Source organism: Oncorhynchus kisutch, linkage group LG9 (genome assembly GCF_002021735.2).
Source record: "Oncorhynchus kisutch isolate 150728-3 linkage group LG9, Okis_V2, whole genome shotgun sequence".
NCBI lineage: Eukaryota > Metazoa > Chordata > Actinopteri > Salmoniformes > Salmonidae > Oncorhynchus > Oncorhynchus kisutch.
The window spans coordinates 23,874,059-23,894,323 of NC_034182.2; positions in this window are offsets into that span (position 1 = coordinate 23,874,059).

Here is a 20,265-nt window from a genome sequence, read left to right on the forward strand (position 1 = left end):
GTCAATATCAAAAGTAACAATCACTATCTGGTGTGGCTACCAGCTGCATTAAGTACTGCAGTGCATCTCCTCATCATGGACTGCACCAGATTTGCCAGTTCTTGCTGTGAGATGTTACCCCACTCTTCCACCAAGGCACCTGCAAGTTCCCGGACATTTCTGGGGGGAATGGCCCTGGCCCTAGCCCTCACCCTCCGATCCAACAGGTCCCATACTTGCTCAATGGGACTGAGATCTGGGTTCTTTGCTGGCCATGGCAGAACACTGACATTCCTGTCTTGCAGGAAATCACACACAGAACGAGCAGTATGGCTGGTGGCATTGTCATGCTGGAGGGTCATGTCAGGATCAACCTGCAGGAAGGGTATCACATGAGGGAGGAGGATGTCTTCCCTTTAACGCACAGCGTTGAGATTGCCTGCAATGACAACAAGCTCAGTTCGATGATGCTGTGACACACCGCCCCAGACCATGACGGACCCTCCACCTCCAAATCAATCCCGCTCCAAAGTACAGGCCTCGGTGTAACGCCTATTCGATAAACGCGTATCTGACCATCACCCCTGGTGAGACAAGACTGCGACTCGTCAGTGAAGAGCACTTTTTGGTCCAGCAACGGTGGGTTTGTGCCCATAGGCGACGTTGTTGCCTGTGATGTCTGGTGAGGACCTGCCTTACAACAGGCCTACAAGCCCTCAGTCCAGCCTCTCTCAGCCTATTGCGGACAGTCTGAGCACTGATGGAGGAATTGTGCGTTCCTGATGCAACTCGGGCAGTTGTTGATGCCATCCTATACCTGTGTGATGTTCGGATGTACCGATCCTGTGCAGGTGTTGTTACACATGATCTGCCACTGCGAGGACGATCAGTTGTCCGTCCTGTCTCCCTGTAGAGCTGTCTTAGGCGTCTCACAGTACGGACATTGCAATTTATTGCCCTGGCCACATCTGCAGTCCTCATGCCTCCTTCCAATATGCCTAAGACACGTTCACGCAGATGAGCAGGGACCCTGGGCAACTTTCTTTTGGTATTTTTCAGAGACAGTAGAAAGGCCTCTTCAGTGTCCTAAGTTTTCATAACTGTGACCTTAATTGCCTACCGTCTGTAAGCTGTTAGTGTCTTAACGACCGTTCCACAGGTGCATGTTCATTGATTGTTTATGGTTCATTGAAAAAGCATTGGAAACAGTGTTTAAACCCTTTACAGGGAAGATCTGTGAAGTTATTTGGATTTTTATGAATTAACTTTGAAAGACAGGGTCCTGAAAAAGGGACGTTTCTTTTTTTGCTGAGTTTATAAAGGTTTAATGATTCCCAAAAAGACAATAAATATATTTTGACTTATTATTTAGTTACTTCTATCTTTAAATTAGTAATCATATTATGTAATTTAAAAGGAAAAACACATTATTTCTTTGCATAATGATGATAATCAAGTGTCTCATTTTGGGTAAGATTCACAGTAATTTCACTAAATCTAGATAAAAAGCTATTATCTTACTTCTGTACTATTATAATGTTACCTGCCTCATGCTTAAGAATTATTTTGACATTTTGTCCAAGACAACACATTTTTTTCCTTTCATTTATTGGCATCACCCCATTGGACATTATGTTCCACCAATGGACAATACACCGTTTCAGACCACATAAAAAAATGCTTCTAAACATCCATTCTAAACATCCTTGAAAGATTCCTCTACTGTTATTTGTCATCACTACCTCCCCGAATCGGGAGTGGATCTTTTGCGTGCCTGCTGCCTTCCTTGGATGTGGTAGCCGTTTCTCAGGCTCCCTCTCCGGAATCGAACCCCAATTCCCCGTTATCCGTGGTCACCATTGTAGGCACAGAAACTACCATTGAGAGTTGATAGGCCAGACGTTCGAATGAGACGCCAGTGCCACGAAGGGTCACCAACAGCGTCCAGGGCCACCGACAGCACCCCGTATGGACTTTGGGTCTACTAAATGCACATGTCCTCGAAGGTCAGCACTTGTTGGCATATCTTAGCACAATAATTGCCACAGCTATCCAGGTAACATTGGAGCAATAAATGGAACCATAACTGATTTAATGAACCATTCACAGATTCACTGAACCAACTGTGTGTAAAAAGACTTAGAGCAGGGGGGGACAGTCTTTAGAAGAGGCATGGCTGATAAGAGAATTATGTCCTCTTTCACGCCCACACATACACACAAACATACGCACTCACATACACACACACATTTTATTATCCAATAGGCCATGTACCCCGGCCCGAGGAGACGCACTGGAGACCAGATGCGCAGAGCCGGCTTCATGGCACCTGATGCCCACTCTAGTCCGGCCGATACGAGGCGCTGTAATGTACCGCACCGGGCAATGCACACGCACAGGGGACACCGTGCGCCTCACGGCATAACACGGTGCCTGCCCGGTCCCTCTCTCTCCACGGTAAGCACGGGGAGTTGGCTCAGGTCTCCTACCTGACTTAGCCACACTCCCCGTGTGCCTCCCCCAATACATTTTTGGGGCTGCCTCTCGGGCTTCCAACCGCGCCGCCATGCTGCCTCCTCATACCACCGCCTCTCGGCTTTCGCTGCCCCCAGCTCAGCTTTGGGGAGGCGATATTCTCCAGCCTGTGCCCAGGCCGAACAGGCCCCCCATTAACATCGATGGGGCTGAAGTGGAGGGGGTCGAGAGTTTAAAGTTCCTTGGTGTCCACATCACCAACAAACTATTATGGTTCAAATACACTAAGACAGTTGTGAAGAGGGCACGACAACAGCTTTTCCCCCTCGGGAGATTTGGCATGAGTCCCCAGATCCTCAAAAAGTTCTACAGCTGCACCATCGAGAGCATCCTGACCAGTTGCATCACCGCCTGGTATGGCAACTGCTCGGCATCTAACCGTAAGGCGCCACAGCAGGACAAGCTTACTGACATCCAGGACCTATATAGTAGGTGGTGCCAAAAATTGTCAAAGACTCTAGTCACCAAAGTCATAGATTGTGCTCTCATGGCAAGTCGTACCAGAGCGCAAAGTCTAGGACGAAAAGGCTCCTTAACAGCTTCTACCCCCAAACCATAAGACGGCTGAACAATTAATCAAATGACCTCCAGGCCTATTTACATTGACCCCCCTCCTTTTTGGACACTGCTGCTACTCGCTGTTTATTATCTATGCATAGTCCCTTTACAAATTACCTTGACTAACCTGTACCTCTGTACATTGACTCGGTACCGGTACCCCCTGTATATAGCCTCGTCATTTTGATGTAATTTTTGATTATAATTATTTTTACTTTTGTTTATTTAGTAAATGTTTTCTTAACTCCATTTCTTGAACTGCATTGTTGATTAAGGGCTTGTAAATAAGCATTTCACTGTAAGGTCTACATCTGTTGTAATCTGCGCATGTGACAAATAACATTTGATTTGATTTGATGATCATCGGGTTCTTGGTCACCTCCGTGCTCCCCCGATTGCTCAGTTTGGCCCGGCAGCCAGCTCTAGGAAGAGTCTTGGTGGTTCCAAACTTATTCCATTTAAGAATGATAGAGGCCACTGTGGTCTTGGGGACCTTCAATGCTGCAGACATTTTTTGGTACCCTTTCCCATAGGATGGGGTGCCAAAATGTCTCTGTGCTCTACAGACAAGATGTCTCTGAGCTCTACAGACAATTTCTTCGACCTCATGGCTTGGTTTTTGCTCTGACATGCACTGTCAACCGTGGGACCATATATAGACAGGCGTGTGCCTTTCCAAGTCATGTTGAATCAATTGTATTTACTACCGGTGGACTCCAATCAAGTTCGAAGAAACATCTCAAGGATTAACAATGGAAACAGGATGCACCTGACCTCAATTTCGTATCTCATAGCAAAGGGTCTGAATACTTACGTAAATAAGATATTTCTGTTTAAAAAAAATTGGCAAAAAAAAAGTTTTCGCTTTGTCATGATGGGGTGTTGTGTGTAGATTGCTGAGGATTTTAGAATAGGGCTGTAATGTAACAAAATGTGAAAAAAAGTCAAGGGGTCTGAATATTTTCCGAAGGCACTGCTTACATTCCAAAGGCATCACACCAAGGACTAAGAAACGGATCCCTTTGATGGCAATGGCAGGGAAGTGCAATGTTTTGATAAATACTTTTGATATAGCCTCCAATCTATTCAGTCCATGTGCTCCAGCAATGTCTTCTGTACTTCCTCACTACAAGAGAACCCTCCCTCAGCGCAATGGTGCCCAAATGCTGGCTCATTATTTAATCAAGTAATTGTGTCACACCAAGTGGACATTGCTTTTGGGGACAACATTTAATCAATCAGAACTATTTGGAAATATCATTAATAGACTTGGGGACTATCATTTCCTGAAATAATCTTCTGTGTTACTAAAAGAGTAGATGAAAGGACTTTTATTCATTTTTTCATTCATTTACTTAAGTTCAAAGTTCCACAACCTTACCTGGTAGAGTCACACCATTGGGCAATTGTCACGCCCTGGTCTATTTTGTGTTTTTCTTCATGTATTGGGTCAGACCAGGGTGTGGCATGGGGTTTTTGTATTGTGGTGTGTTTTGTCTTGGGGTTTTGGTGTGTATGTATCGGGATTGTAGCTAGTGGGGTTATCTAGCAAAGTCTATGGCTGTCTGGAGTGGTTCTCAATCAGAGGCAGGTGTTTATCGTTGTCTCTGATTGGGAACCATATTTAGGCAGCCATATTCTTTGAGTTTGTTGTGGGTGATTGTCCTTAGTGTCCTTGTTCCTGGCAATGCTTTAGTTTTTACTAGTATAGGCTGTTTTGGTTTTTGTTACGTTCTTTGTTTTGTAGTGTTTGTGTTTATTCGTGTTTCACGTTATTTCATTAAACATGGATCGCAATCTACACGCTGCATTTTGGTCCGACTATCCTTCACACCTAGAAAACCGTAACAGCAATTGTCACATTTGGTTAAAATGGTAAGAAAACAAATAATACACTGCATGAATTTACTCATGATCCAAATAAAAAAGCTTTGAATATTATATCACTGTTTTAGCCAATTTAAATTAATTTATATTTGTGTTTGCCATCATGGACAAAAGACAGAGGCTGTTATTTATTAATGAATTTTTTATATTTTTTTACCTTTATTTAACTAGGCAAGTCAGTTAAGAACAAATTCTTATTTTCAATGACTGCCTAGGAACAGTGGGTTAACTGCCTTGTTCAGGGGCAGAACGACAGATGTTTTACCTTGTCAGCTCAGGGATCCGATCTTGCAACCTTTCGGTTAACCTTTTGCTCTAGCCACTAGGCTACCTGCCGCCCCGTTATACCCATATGCAGAAAATAACTTCACACCTACTGTAAAATATGGTGGTGGATCTTTGATGTTAAAGTAGAAGTTTTATTTTTTACAACCAATTCACAATTTGTTTATGTAAATGCCATGTTATAGAAGGGTCCAGACACCTTTTTTTGGGATATCACGTTTCTGAGAAACTTACCCCAAACAGGAAATCCCCTCCTCATCCTCGTTGTGTAGTATGAGAGCCCAGAAAAAAACATGAACGAAAGTTCCAAAAACACTCAAATACAGCCTTTTAGAAACGGCAACTCTCTGTATATTGATGCAGGACTTTATCCGGAACGTTCTATTCCATTGTTCATGATTTTTCTGGGGCCCCCCATACTACACAAGGAGGATGAGGAAATGATTTTCTGTTTAGGTAAAATTTCATCCAGCAAGACAATAACCCCAACCACACAACAAAATCCCCAAAGAAATGGTTCATGGACCACAAAATCAACATTTGCAATGGTCATCTCAGTCTCCGGACTTAAACCCCATTGAAAACCTGTGGTTTGAATTGAAGAGGGCAGTCCATTTGCACAGACCGAAGGATATCAAGGATTTTGAAAGATTTTGTATGGGGGAAGGGTCTATCCCTCCCAATGTGTTCTCCAATCTCGTAAAACATTTTAGAAAAGGCTCTCAAGGAGAGGGTACCGGATTATTGAAAACAGAGGTGCCAATCATTTTTTTATAGATTTTTTTAGATTTTTGTTTATTGTTAAACAAAATCTTGTTCTCTGAGAAATTGTATTAGTTGAAAATAATATAATTTCCCTTTTTATAGCATGCAATATATCTCACTATTTCTATTTATTTCATACAGTCTTTTTTGCTCATCTTTATCAAGGGTGCCAATGATTTTGGACCTGACTGTAGATACAGACAGAGAACACAAACACACACACATATAGAGAACTGAAAAACACGCACACGCACACACACACTCACACAGATATACACAAACAGATAATAAGGACACACACAAACACAGAAACAGAGGAAGAGAGAGAATAGAGAGTCCCTTGTGACACTGCGACAATCTAACATGAATTAGTTGGAACACAAACACAGAGGAAAATAGAGGATGATGTGGTGTCACACTGTCAGGCTAAAGTAATGTGTTTTGAACAGAGTGACTGACTGAGGTTCTGTTGTTACTGGTTTTGTGCCAAATGGCACCCTATACCCTATTTAGTGTGCTACTTTTGACCAGTACCTACAAGGCTTATTCATTATGATCGATAAGGCAAAACTGGTTTGAGATCAGTAATCATACTAAATGTCATAGTTCTGCAGGGAGCAAAAATTCTAATTTTCTAGTCACAACATTGAAGCATTGTTGCCCACCAGGAGAGTTAGAGCAAATTACATGAGTACACTCTTTAAAAATAAAGGTGCAAGTTGGAACCAAATGAGGTTCTTGAGAGCGATGCCACAGGGGACCCATTTTAAGGTATCTGAAGAACTATATGGAATGTTTGGCCCTCTAGGACCAAAATTTAATAGCCCTGCTGAAGGGTTTTAAGATTTATTTGTATGTTTCCCAGGATACCTTTCCAGTGAATTTTAGAGTTACTAGTACCACCCATAACTGTGTTTGCTAGTGACTGGTTGTTGCATTCATACATTTTCACTTATATGGCCTTCACCACATGAGAGCCTAAGTGAATATGTTGTCATTCAAATAAAATTATTAAAGACAATACAATACATATTTCATAAGGCCTTTTGAGGACCTAGTTTAACCCTAAAAGTGTTGCTTGAAATGTGTAGTTTACAGGTCTCATTAGGCATCCAAGTCATATTATGCTGGATTGCAAAGTGATGTGTAATTCCTATTTAGAATGTTTTACTCTTAATGACTGCCAGAGTTGGGGGAACTAAAATGAGACTGCCTTAATAATCTAAACTGGGAAAACCATTTCAGTAACGGATGCAATAAGTCCAAGGAACAGATTGGAAAACTTGAGAAAAAATGAGTTATTTATATTTGAGTAGCATAATATGAATGAATCAATCAATGTACATGCAAAAACATAGATGTTGAAACAAACAATGGTAAAAGAATCAACCTGCAATAGAGCATGCTGAGAAATATAATAATGATGGCTGTATTTTTGATTCAACTCTGGTTATTAACACCAACACTGGAGTTATTTTACACCACTGAGTGTTAATTTAACTCTACACTCTCTTTTAATTTAACTATTGAATCAACACTAGAAATGTTTGACTGAAAAATCAACACTAGTTATCACTGGCCAATGTGTTGTGTGCTATGAAAGGTTTGCTGTGTGCTATAAAAAGGGATACATCTGCAGGCTTCCATACATTTCAAGAACCTTTTAGAATTCTGAAGATGCCACGTCAAGAACCCCACACTTAACTCACAGTTTTTTTTCAGTGCACCTGATAATGTTCTCTTTCTCTCTACTGAACACTTCAGTTTACCAGAGGTGCAGTTTGGAGTGCTGGCTCTGGATCACTCGCTCTTTCTCTTTTTGCCTCTCTCTCTCTCTCTTTTTCTGCCAGTGGTGGGTGGTCGTGATGGGTTATCCATCAGACATGGATGCAAACACTATTAGTTTCCTTTCAAATACTTCATCTGTACTCCATTGAGCTTGTATGGCCGCAATAAGGACAGTGAAATTGTCCCAGAAGTGCAGACCTCAAACCTTGTCGCACATCTGGCACTCCAGACATCAAGCTCAAGCGAAACTACCCTTTCAAAGTAATTGAAAAAGATTTCCAATACTGTTTGAACCCAGGTGGTATGGTGTATCAGTGTGTGCGGCAGGCAGGGTCAGTGCGTGGGAGAGAGAGTAGATGAGACTCGTCAACAGTAGGCAGATAGAAGAACAGTAGCTTCAGGGGCTTCAAGTGGCTGTTTACATCAGCGATTGAAGTGGGCTATGGTCCATGGCTCTGTGACCGAACACATTAGTTCACACATCAAGAGGACACTAGAGGCATGTGTGGGGGGAGATAGCTTGAGAAGCTAAATGGACTCTGAATAAACAACACACACACACACAAACATACACACACACACACACATAGAGTAATAGACACGCACACATGCATGCACGCACACACAAAAGTGAGAGGTAGAGATTGAGAAAAAAAACGCAGTTGAAGAAGAGAGATACTTTGAATAAGATGCAAATGAGCTGACACAAACGGATGAGTATAATATGGAGAAATCCGGAGGGAGGACCAGGTGGAGAGGAGGAATATTGAGGAGACGTAGGTGGGGAAGGAGTGGGCATGGAGTGAGAGAAGGAGAGAGGGAAGATAGAACCAAATAATATTTACAAACTCAAAAGAGACAGCCAGCCTTGACACACGCACACACACACACACAAACACGCACAGCATTGGCGATTGGACATTTTTCAAACTGTCATTCTGTTGGCTACCGATGCTCTCTCCTAGTTCTTTTGGATTTCAGTGCCGCATTTCAGACAATGGATCATAACATCTCTATTGACCGGCTGGAGAGGTGGGTGGGAATCTCTGCCGTTGCCCTCGACTGTTTCAGGTCATTTCAATGTGGCGGACCTTTCTCAGTGAGCATGGGTGGCTCTGTATCGTCTCCAGCACCTATTCACTATGGTGTCTCTCGGGGTTCAATTCTGGACCCCTATCCTTTTTCCCCCTGTACATGCTTCCCCTTGGTGACATCATCCACAATCATAACAATCAGTGTCACTGCTGTGCGGATGAAAAGCATTATAACTTACCCTGTGAACAAGCTAGCATAGCTACCCTTCGCAAGTATTTTGCGCACATCAAATGTTGGATGTCTGACCATATTCTCCTGCTCAATGATAAGAAAGCAGAGATTGTTTTAACCTTGGTCATTTGTCCACCAATGTAAAGCCTACGGCCAGAAACCTTGGTTTCTTCTTTGACCCTGACCTAAACCTCAGGCTAAATGTAAAGAAGGCTGTACAGTCCTGCTTTTATCACCGATGAAATATAGCTAAAGGCCAATCTTATTTCAGTTGCTGATCTGGAGAGTTAAACATGCTTTTACTTCGTCGTGCCTCGATTACTGTAACTTTTTGTATACATATCTCAATCAGAAAATCACTCCATCGTCTACAGTTAGTTAAGAATGCTGCAGCTCGGCTTTTAACAAGGACGAGAAAATGTAACCATATCACACCTGTTTTAGCTTCTCTACATTGGCTACCAGTCACTTTTACAATATCTTTTAAAATTGTATTAATCACGTTTAAGGCTAGGCTTGGTTTAGCCGCATCCTATGTCTCTCATCTTTTATCTCACAACAAGCCAGGAACTATGAGATCCTCCGGCAGGTCACCGTTGACCATTCCAAGGTCTAGGTTGAAAATAAAAAGAGACCGAGCATTTGCCATTAGGGGCCCTGGACTTTGGAATTGGTTTGCCAGGGGAGATCAGGGTTGCAGATTCAGTGGCTCTTTTTAAATCCCCGCTGAAGACACTCAATCTCGAGATTGCTTTAAATGTAGGATTTGAATTATTTGAATTAGCTCTCTTTTTTTCCTTCTCAATCCTCCTGTCTCTGTTTCTTTGTTAGTACTTTTATTTTATTATTTTATGATGTGAATCACTTTGTTACCTGTATTGAAAAGCACTATACAAATACAGTTATTAATATTATTAGGGATTCCACAGGGAAGCCTCATATTCACCGCCCGTTTGACCTAGAGACTTTAAACTTTATATGTAGGTGTCTTTCCTCATGTCCAACAAATTTTGCCTCAAGGACCTATACGCTCCGTCAGGAGAGATTTTCCTCCATCTTAGAAATGTTTGAAAATATTTTTTCAAATATCACCACATTCAGTATGTAGATCCCATGGATGCTAAAAATTTGAATAGTTCTCCAAGTTTCAGTTTATGTGACAAAAGAAGCACGCATAGTGTAGAGGTCATTCTATCATCTAAACCGCATGATGTCATCAAATCATCACTGATCCTCCACCAAATTTCACAGTGGGTGCGAGACACTGTGGCTTGTAGGCCTCTCCAGGTCTCGCACCCACTGTGAAATTTGGTGGAGTATGATAGCGGGGTGAACAGGCAGTGGCTCGGGTGGTTGATGTCCTTGATTAACTTTTTGGCATTCCTATGGCATCGGGTGCCTACAAGCCACAGTGTCTCGCACCCACTGTGAAATTTGGTGGAGGATCAGTGATGATTTGGGGGTGCTTCAGCAAGGCTGGAATCAGGCAGATTTGTCTTTTTGGAGGACGCATGAATCAAGCCACGTACAAGGTTGTGGGCGGTGCAGTTGCAGTACCAGGCAGTGATACAGCCCGACAGGATGCTCTCAATTGTGGACCATTTCAGTTTGTCATTGGCGTGTAAGCCAAGGAACTTGAAGAGTGTGACAGGTAAGGTGGAGGTGATGCAGGGCAATGTAGACCGCTGTGGCTATAATTTACGAAAATTCTCTCGGGAGATAGTACGGTCAGCATTTAATCGTGAGATATTTTAGGTCGGGTGAACAGAAGGACTTGAGTTCCTGTATGTTATCACAGTTACACCATAAGCCGTTAATCATAAAACATACACCTCCACCCTTCTGCTTCCCAGAGTGATGTTTGCTCCTGTCGGCACGATATACTGAGAACCCAGCTGGCTTTACAGAGTCAGACAGTATATCTCGAGAGGGCCATGTTTCCGTGAAGCAGAGTATGTTACAATCCCTGGTGTCCCTCTGAAAAGCAACACTCGCCTTGAGCTCATCAATTTTATTATCCAGAGATTGGACATTAGCGAGTAAAATACTCGGGAGCCGTAGGTGGTGTGCACGCTTCCTGAGTCGGACCAGAAGACTGCCTCGGGTACCTCTCCTTCGCCGGCGTTGTTTTGGTTCAGCCTCTGAAATAACTTTGATTGTCTCGGGGGTGTAAACAAAGGATACACTCCAGGGAAGTCGTAAACCTGGTCGTAATGCGTGAAGTTCTGGTGAGTTACCGCCGCTCTAATATCCAATAGTTCTTCCCGGCTGTATGTAATGAGACAAAACAATTCCTGAGCTAATAACGTTTAAAAAAAATTGTACATGAACAACAAAATACTGCAGAGTTGCTTAAAAGCTAGTCGCGATGCTGCCATCTCCGTCGGTGCCATAATGTCTTCAAAGACATTTCCTTGATGAACCATGTGAAGTTTGCCATTTATATCTTAAAAAACAAGGAAACTATTAACAACTAACTTTTTTGACTATGTAACGCTCATGCTTAAAATAAGCATAACAAATATTTTCTCATGGACTGAAAGTCAGATTCACTCCAAGTTTGGTCTTTGGAATCATCACAATAGTCCCTAAAGAGTTTGAGAAAATAACATTGATGCATTCAACGACACAATGGTAAAGCTAGCGTGGCGAGGCGGAATACAATGTCCCGCCCTTTTACATTTTGAGCATGTTAGCGTATGTGCTTATATACCAGTAGATGCATATAAGTACATATGCTAACATGCTCAGAATGTTAAATATTCCGCGGCGGGACATTGTATTCCACCTCGCCACGCTAGCTTTACCATTGTCTCAGCACTAGCAAGCAAATTAGGTAGTGATAGGTATCAATAGCCAATCCACCTTCGATTGTTCAGGCACACTGCGATGTAGCAGAGTATTTGCATAAAGATCAGCTTTCCCCAACTTTGGTCCCACACTGTTCACGTCCCTTGCCCATGCTCGCTCAGCCCAACGGTCCCACTGACCACTTTGCTTCCTTTCATTGGAAATTAGTGGGACTCTGTGGCTTCATCACTCCCAAATGAATCAGTTAAGACATACCGTTAGCTCGACTGCTTCTCGACTCGGGAGCTCATCGGGGCTTTAGGAGCCAGCAGGCTCTAATTTGGAGTGTTCCATCTGAGATTTCAATTAACATGGTAATGCTTTCACTGATTACACATAAACGAAGTTCCTACATGATAGTGCTTGCTTTGTTATCCAACTGATCTTATGTCCTTTCTGTCATCCTGTGAACCCCGTTCATTGTTGCTCGCAGCTATATTTATTATTATTATTTCTCAGAGCTCTGTTTTTGCCCTCCCTTGGCAGCATCACACACATGCGCACACACATCGCCCCCTCCCCTTGCACAGAGATACCCCAGGCACGCATGGAAGGCAGGCAGATTATTTCTTTAGAGCCTATCATTTAATTTAGGTTTTTGCCCGTAACTAAGTTAAATCGATGACGGCAGCAGTTCTAGGCCTCATGATGCCGGGGCGTCATGATTTAAGGTTTACACTGTTTCCCAAATGGCGCCCTATTCCCTACTACAAAGGGAATAGGATGCCAATTGGGGTGTAGATTTAGACACAGCAGCATTGCATGAATGTATAATCCTGCAGCAACAGGATTATAATTAATGGTAATTTTTGTAGAGGTTGATACATTTTTCATCTGGGAAAAATGAAGTCTGAAATTTCAAAGCGGAAATAAAAAACTTCCCGAAGCCTTTTTATTTAAACCTCAAAATGTAAGGAATGACACTGGAGATGAGAAGCAGGTGCGGAGAGTCAAACATTTCATCGGGAACAGACCTAGAACAAGACAGGAACAGCGTCAGCACACGGGTAACACGGACATATGACAAACAATGCACCAGCGGGGAACTGACAAGTATAAGGGAGTTTCGCTGATGTGGGTGACGAGGGAAGGCAGGTTTGCGTAAAGGATGGCAGCAGGAGTGCGTAATGCAGGGCAGCCGGGGGAAGAGCGGGAGCAGGGGTGACACAAATACACAACACTTTTAAAATGTCCTGCATTGCAGGAGAGTTCTCCTGCAACAAGTCAACTGAAGATCCTATATCTGTATATCTTCACAGCTCTCTCTGGTACAGACATTACTCTCTAGCAGTTCAGCTCCATATAGCCTGGTCCCAGATCTGTTTGTGCTGTTTTTCCAACTCTTAGTGATATGGGACTAGGATCCATAATCAGGTCTAGGATATGTTTTGCTATTTAGATCATGATGAATAAGATTACATGGACAGGGGGGGGATCTGATCCTAGATGATCACTCCTACTCTAAGACACTTTGTGAATATGGGTTCAGAGAGCTGAACTGCTAAAGAGCAATGTCTGTACAGGAGAGAGCTGTGAAGATATATGGTCTTCATCCCAAATGGCACCCTATTCCCTACATAGTGCACTACTTTTGACTAGGGCCTATAGAGTAGCACTTTACATTGAAAATTATACAGGGAACATGGTGCCATTTGGGATGCAGCCACGGTCTGTTCTTTGAAGTTATTATTATGGTCTGTACTCTGTAGGCTACTGTCTGGGGGAGTTTCTTCAGATACATTTCATGAACCTTCACCTCAGCTGTTGGTGGGAAGAAAGTCCACTTTATCAGCAGGTTTGCGTTGGCAGAGGTTGCAAACTCTGCAAGTTTATAGCGATTTTAAAAATCACTGCTTGGCAAGAACCTAGTTGAGATAAGTAGTCTTTGTACCAATTGGACAGTGTGTGTGTGCGTGTGAGAGAGTGCGTGCGTGTATCTGTGCCAGAGAAAGCTCTCTCTACCCAAACACTTGATGTCACTCACTATCCGAGCGGGAGCATCTTGTGTTACCAGCTACTCACAAAGCAAATAACGGCCTCACTGTTGTCGGCCCTGTCGATACCACAACTGTCCCTCAGAGAGACAGAATGGCCCATCGTACAGGATCCCTGCAGCTCTTTTCAAAGCCATTCTTCCCCCCCTTCTCCCTCTCTCATGCTCTCCCTCTCTCTCTCTGGCTGTATAGGGTCCCTGTAAAAGCATGTAACTCTAGACTCTGATAAAAGCACTGTGTTATTGGGTTATCGAAATGGGGAGGACGGAGAAGTAGGGGAGTCGTTTCAGCTGTCCACCGTGGACGAACTGGGTGCTGCTGGGATTTTGAAAACGAAGGGGATTGGTAGGGGTTGGGGGGTCATGGGTTGTTTTTGTGTCAATGTGTAATTTGACTCCCTATTCACATTAAAGAACTCTCCCTCTGTCTGAGCCTCTCTCCATTCCCCCTCCCTCTGGAAGACAGCTTTCAGAATTGGATTACAGAGACTGAATGGGATTTGTTCCCCCTTCGATGTGTTTTTGTTCAGACCCCCCCTCCTGTGTGTGTTTGTGTGTCTGCCTCTCTTCCAGGCAGCCATGCCCTCATTAACAGGGTAAATATATGCATGTTGTCTCCATTGTCTGGGACTGAACATCCCTCTTAGAGGAATAATGACAATGCTTGTTGTGTTGTGATCACAGTCAATGAACCCTTGTTCTGCCCTGTTGACCGAATCTGAAAGTGGCCCTATTCTCTACATGCCCTTCTAGACCATAATGCATATTATCATATAGACCTAATCCTTGAACAGCAGTCAATAAAGAGGCCTTGTCTAGTTAAATTAAATAAATAAAAGAACAAGTCAGTTAAGAACAAATTCTTATTTACAATGACGGCCTACCCCAGTCAAACCCTAACCCAGACCATCCTGGGACCGAACCTAAAAGTGGCAAGATTCTGTACTGCAGGGCCTGTATTCATAAAGCTTCTCAGGATAGTTGTCCTGATCTAGGATCATTTTGCTTTTTAAATCATAATGAATATTAATATATGGACCTGATCCTAGATTAGCAGGATTAGCCGAGAAGGACGAAATCTGAAAGTGGCTGGTTCTCTACTGTGGGTCTGGAGGAAACAAAATCCAGTGATTCGCTCTCAGGGCCAACAGACTAGACAGGATTTGACAGGTGAACCCAAAGCAAGCGCCGTGTCTCCAATGGCTACCTATCCATAGGGCTCTGGCCAACAGTAGTGCACTAGGGAATAGGGTGCCATTTGGGACACAAATGAGAATTCAGTAAAGAACCACATTGTACCAGTATATTGTATCATTGTACCAGTTTTGTTCTAAATCCCCACACAAGAATATTCCTCACTGGAAAAGAAAGTTATTTTAATTTGACAGTATCTACGATATTATCTGTACTATCTGTTGTACCGTCTGTCTCACTCCTGTGAGAATGTGCATGGTTAATTTGATTAGCATGACTCTTTTCCCTGACAGACTTCCACTGCTCTCTCTCTCGTTCACTCTCTCCCTTTCTCGCTCTCTCTGTCCCTCTCTCACTCTCTCTCGGTGTGGGTAGGGTGAAATGGATGGAGGAGGGATTATACAGCTGTAACTATCGTGCAAATTTGTGATTGCTTTTTAAATAATATTGCATTACTGTTGTTGAGGCTGTGTTTTAGCCAAGCCTACTCTGGCAGATTAATTTGGTTGCGGCACAGGGATTACCCCAACATGACTTGTCACAATCATGTTTTTGGTTATATTTCCCATCAGTCACTTGCCTGACTGGCTGACACACACACACATGCACGCACACACACTCTTGCCTGACAGTGTGATGATGTCTCACTTTCATATCTCTCTCTATCTCATCCAATCATGTTCTTTTACTATCTGGACTGTGTTTTCTCGTTCTCTCCCTCCATCTCATCAGATCCCTCCATCTCTCTCCCTCTTCATCAGATCCCTTCATCTATCTCATCAGTTCTCTCTCTCCCTCCATCTCATCAGATCCCTCCATCTCTCTCCCTCTTCATCAGATCCCTTCATCTATCTCATCAGACCTCTCTCTCCCTCCATCTCATCAGATCCCTCCATCTCTCTCTCTCCATCTCCATTAGATCCCTCACACTCTCTCCCTCTTCATCAGATCCCTCCATCTCTCTCTCTCCCTCTTCATCAGAGTCGTCTTAAGGTCTTTACAAAAAAATGTGGTGAGAAACCTATTATGAACGTGTGTGGTGTCTAAGTGTGTTTATTATTTGAGGCGGCACAGTGAGATGACTAATGCTGAGTAATACAGACTGTTAATGTGGTTGGAAAGTCTTAAGCAGCCCTTTGGCACATAAGAGATGGGGAAAAAGTCATTGAAACATTTACACACACAGACATGCACACGCACTCGCGCACCTTGGCCGTGTCCAAAATATGTCTATTACTTGCTAAAACAACATGCTGTGTAATAATTGTACTACATACTATTTAGAATGTTCCATTTAGTTCAAACGAATGCAGTAAGCAAAAACTATCAACATACTAGGCTCACCTCACAGTAGGCTGCTGAACAGCTCATAATAACATCCAAGATGGCTGGATGTTACATTTCAAGAACCCTCCCCCCACAAGCCTGTATGACGGGTGCAGTGTTTTTTTCCCTTGTCTCCATTCATAAACATTTTTTGAAATGTAACTAAGCGAGTCAGTTAAGAACAAATTCTTATTTTACAATGACGTTCTACCCCGGCCAAACCCTCCCCTAACCCAGACGATGCTGTGCCAATTGTGCGCCGCCCTATGGGACTCCCGATCACGGCCTGTTGTGACACAATGCCTTAGACCGCTGCGCCACTCGGGAGCCATGGCTGGTCTTTGCTAATGTTACCAACTAAAATTTCGAGAAGATTAACCATTATTTTGTTTTTGTAAAGACTCCAAAATACAGAGGAAGTGGGAGAACCTATTTAGTTAAGTAAATACCTTTTTTAAACTTTAAAAAATCAATGTAGCTAACTACAGTAGGCCACTTTGTAGGCTAACTCAACTGAGCTTCTAGCTAGCTAATTTTAGACACTGTTTAGCTAAGTGAATTAAATATCAGCTAGCTAACTTCCTATTAGCTAGCTATCTTGGGGTAATCATTGTAAATTAAAGTCAGTCTCTAAATGCATTTGTAGATAACAGCCATGGAAGAGGGTGAAATTGCAGCTCCAGCTGTCAGTAAAGAGAGAGTGTAGACTCCTGGATAGGGCAGGTAACTTTGTGTGAGGACATTGTGAAAAGATTCTCCAGTTCCTGTCCATAGAGGGTTCAACTTTGAGGACAGAGAGATAATAGCAACATAATATTCAGTACTGTCAAATTGAGGATATCGAAGCCAGTTTCTTTATGTTGTTTTCTGTCCTCAGATATGGAAAGCCTGTTTGCAGATGAAGAGAAATATCCCAAGATACTACGGCTATATGGTATATACCGTGGGTTATATGTGTAGGCCTACCTACAGTATGTTAGTAAATGCTGTACACAAAAATACAGTTAAACATCACACACAATGTATAAACCAATTACAATTGGAGCAGGTCTGCTGGCCCAGCAATAACACACCCGATTCAACTAATCAAATCTAATGAGTTGATAATCAAGTGTACGATTGCTGGGCTGGTAGAAGTCTGCTGACCCAGAAGATCAGGGATCAGCGGAGAGTTGGCCACCGCTGCAATGGAGTTTTTTTTGGTTCACCTGAAATGGATGCTTTGGTAATCAGCCTACCTGTTACTACTCAATTTACAAGTAAGCCATGTAAATACGAATTTGTTCTTAACTGACTTGCCTAGGTTAAATAACAAATTGAAAGGTTTGCTGATTTAAAAAAATAAAATAAAAAAATTGTTGCCTAGCTACTTAATGTCCCTCATGCTAGCCTTTACAGCCACATATCACAAGAGAAACGTCCAAATTAATATTATCGATATGGCCAGAATTGTAGACCATTTCTCCCCTCTTGATGCAGATTTAACTCATCTCGAAATAACAGAGAAATACTGTGAAAAACAGCGTGCTGCAAACGCTAACAAAAATGTTTTGTCCTCACGTACTGCAGCTCCAACTGCACCAATCTGCTGAGCAGGATTAGAGCTCCGCCCCAAGCAGGGCATTTGATTGGGTTGACGTCTGCGAGGCGTCACTGATTTCTGCCGCGTTCAAAACAAAACTCATGACGTCAATGATTTTCAGGTCGGGAAGTGGAAGCTCTAGAAAGTGGCCGGAGTTGTAAATTCTAAATTGGATGACCGTTAAAACGATTTTACCCAGTGGGAGCTCGTGGTTTTGAACGCTCGGAAGTCGGATATTTCCGAGTTCCCAGTTGTTTTCAACGCGGCACTACACCGGGTTCCTATCCTCTTCAGCTGATTTCTACCATGGGATTTCCCCAGGCTTCCGGTTATAGGAAAGCCTGGTTTACGACAAGGATCACCCATCTAATGTGCAATTGCGTTGTTTCCTGCCATTAGTTCAGCTAGCGCATCCCCTTATCTAAAAATCAACTGTTGTCAAACAGGCAGTGCTATTATGAGTCCTTGGGACGTCCTACCCTAATGCCACGTTCAAACACTGGGAACTCGGAAATCAATTCAAAGGGCTTTATTGTCATAAGAAACATATTGTAATGACCTGGATAATTTATAATCTAACACATCCAGACAGAAGATTGCGTTAATACATTTCTGGTTTATTAACCAAACTCAACACAGGCTATTGTCTGGCCTTAGCCCACGCCAAATAAACAAAGGAAAACAGTGACCCATCACTTGTTAAGACCAGATGTAAAGAGAGAGAACAATGGCTACGCATGGTCTTAAATTTGTGGTGTCCCCCCCCCCCCCCCCCCCCCCCCCCCGCCGCTCCCCCAACCACAAGGATGTCCGCCACCGGAACACTCCAGGCATTCCCGTAGTTGGCAGATAGCATGTTGACTGGCATGTCGGAACCCGCAAACACTGGGTACTGGTAACTACAACACAACAAACGAACAGCATAACTCATAATGTCTGTGCGGGTGGCTACAATATGTTGACATTGCCAAAGCAAGTGAAAAAGAATAATAAACAAAAGTGAAATAAACAATACAAAAATAACAGTAAATATTACACTCACAAAAGTTCCAAAAGAATAAAGACATTTCAAGTGGCATATTATGTAGTGTTGTAATGATGTGCAAATAGTTAAAGTACAAAAGGGAAAATAAATAAACAAATATAGGTTGTATTTACAATGGTGTTTGTTCTTCACTGGTTGCCCTTTTCTTGTGGCAACGGGTCACAAATCTTGAAGGTGAACAGTAAACATTACACTCACAAAAGTGAAGAAATATATATATTTTTTGGAAATCTCCGACTTCAGTGCTTTCAAGACAACTGGGAGCTCGGAAAGAATACTAGCCCCGACTGGAATTTCAGCCTGTTCAGGTAGGATGGAGTTTTTGGCCCACAGCATGACATCACAATCTGATCTGATGATGCTGACCAATGACCAGTCATCTTTTATTTGCATATGTATCTTCCTACTTTGAAGGGGTAGGCTCTAGAGCAGGGGTGTCAAACTCATTCCATGGAGAGCCTACTAGTGTGTCTGGTTTGTGCTTTCAGTTAAGACCTAGACAACCAGGTGAGGGGAGATCCTTACTAATTAGTGAATTTAATCAATCCAGTACAAAGGAGTCCCGAAAACCCGCAGACACTCGGGCCATCTGTGGAATGAGTCTGACGTGCTCTAGAGTAGAGACGATCCTATCGTTCAATCAGGACTGTATGTAAATATATTTACATTTGTATCAACACGCCGCCACACAATCAGACTGAGCATTTCAATGGTAAAAGGAGCCTCAGGGAAATAAATGATTTTTAAAAAATACATGGAGTTATTTTCACGAATTTAACACACTGATTTATTAGACATACAGTGATTTAAAAAAAAAACATGTAAAAGACTGCATGGGGGCTTTCAAGCACACCCTAAAGATACCCCAGATATCTACTATTTAGAGCACAAGTACGGGTATTCCCACATAGCCACACACACACACATCCATTCCCACGCCTTTGCCTTCGATCACTCTCAAACACTGTAATACATTGTTTACTATAATCTTCTCCATTCCACCTCTATTTGGGCATTAGCCTCCGAATCGTTATCATGAATGGCACCCTATCCCCAATGTAATGCACTATATAGGGAATAGGGTGCCATTCAGGACGCTCAGAATAGCCAGAACAGCTGCAGTAGCACATCCTCACCCCCCCCCCCCCCCAACCCTTGTATTGAATTTGATGTGAGCAATGTTCATGTCCTTGCTATCAGTCAGAGTGAGAG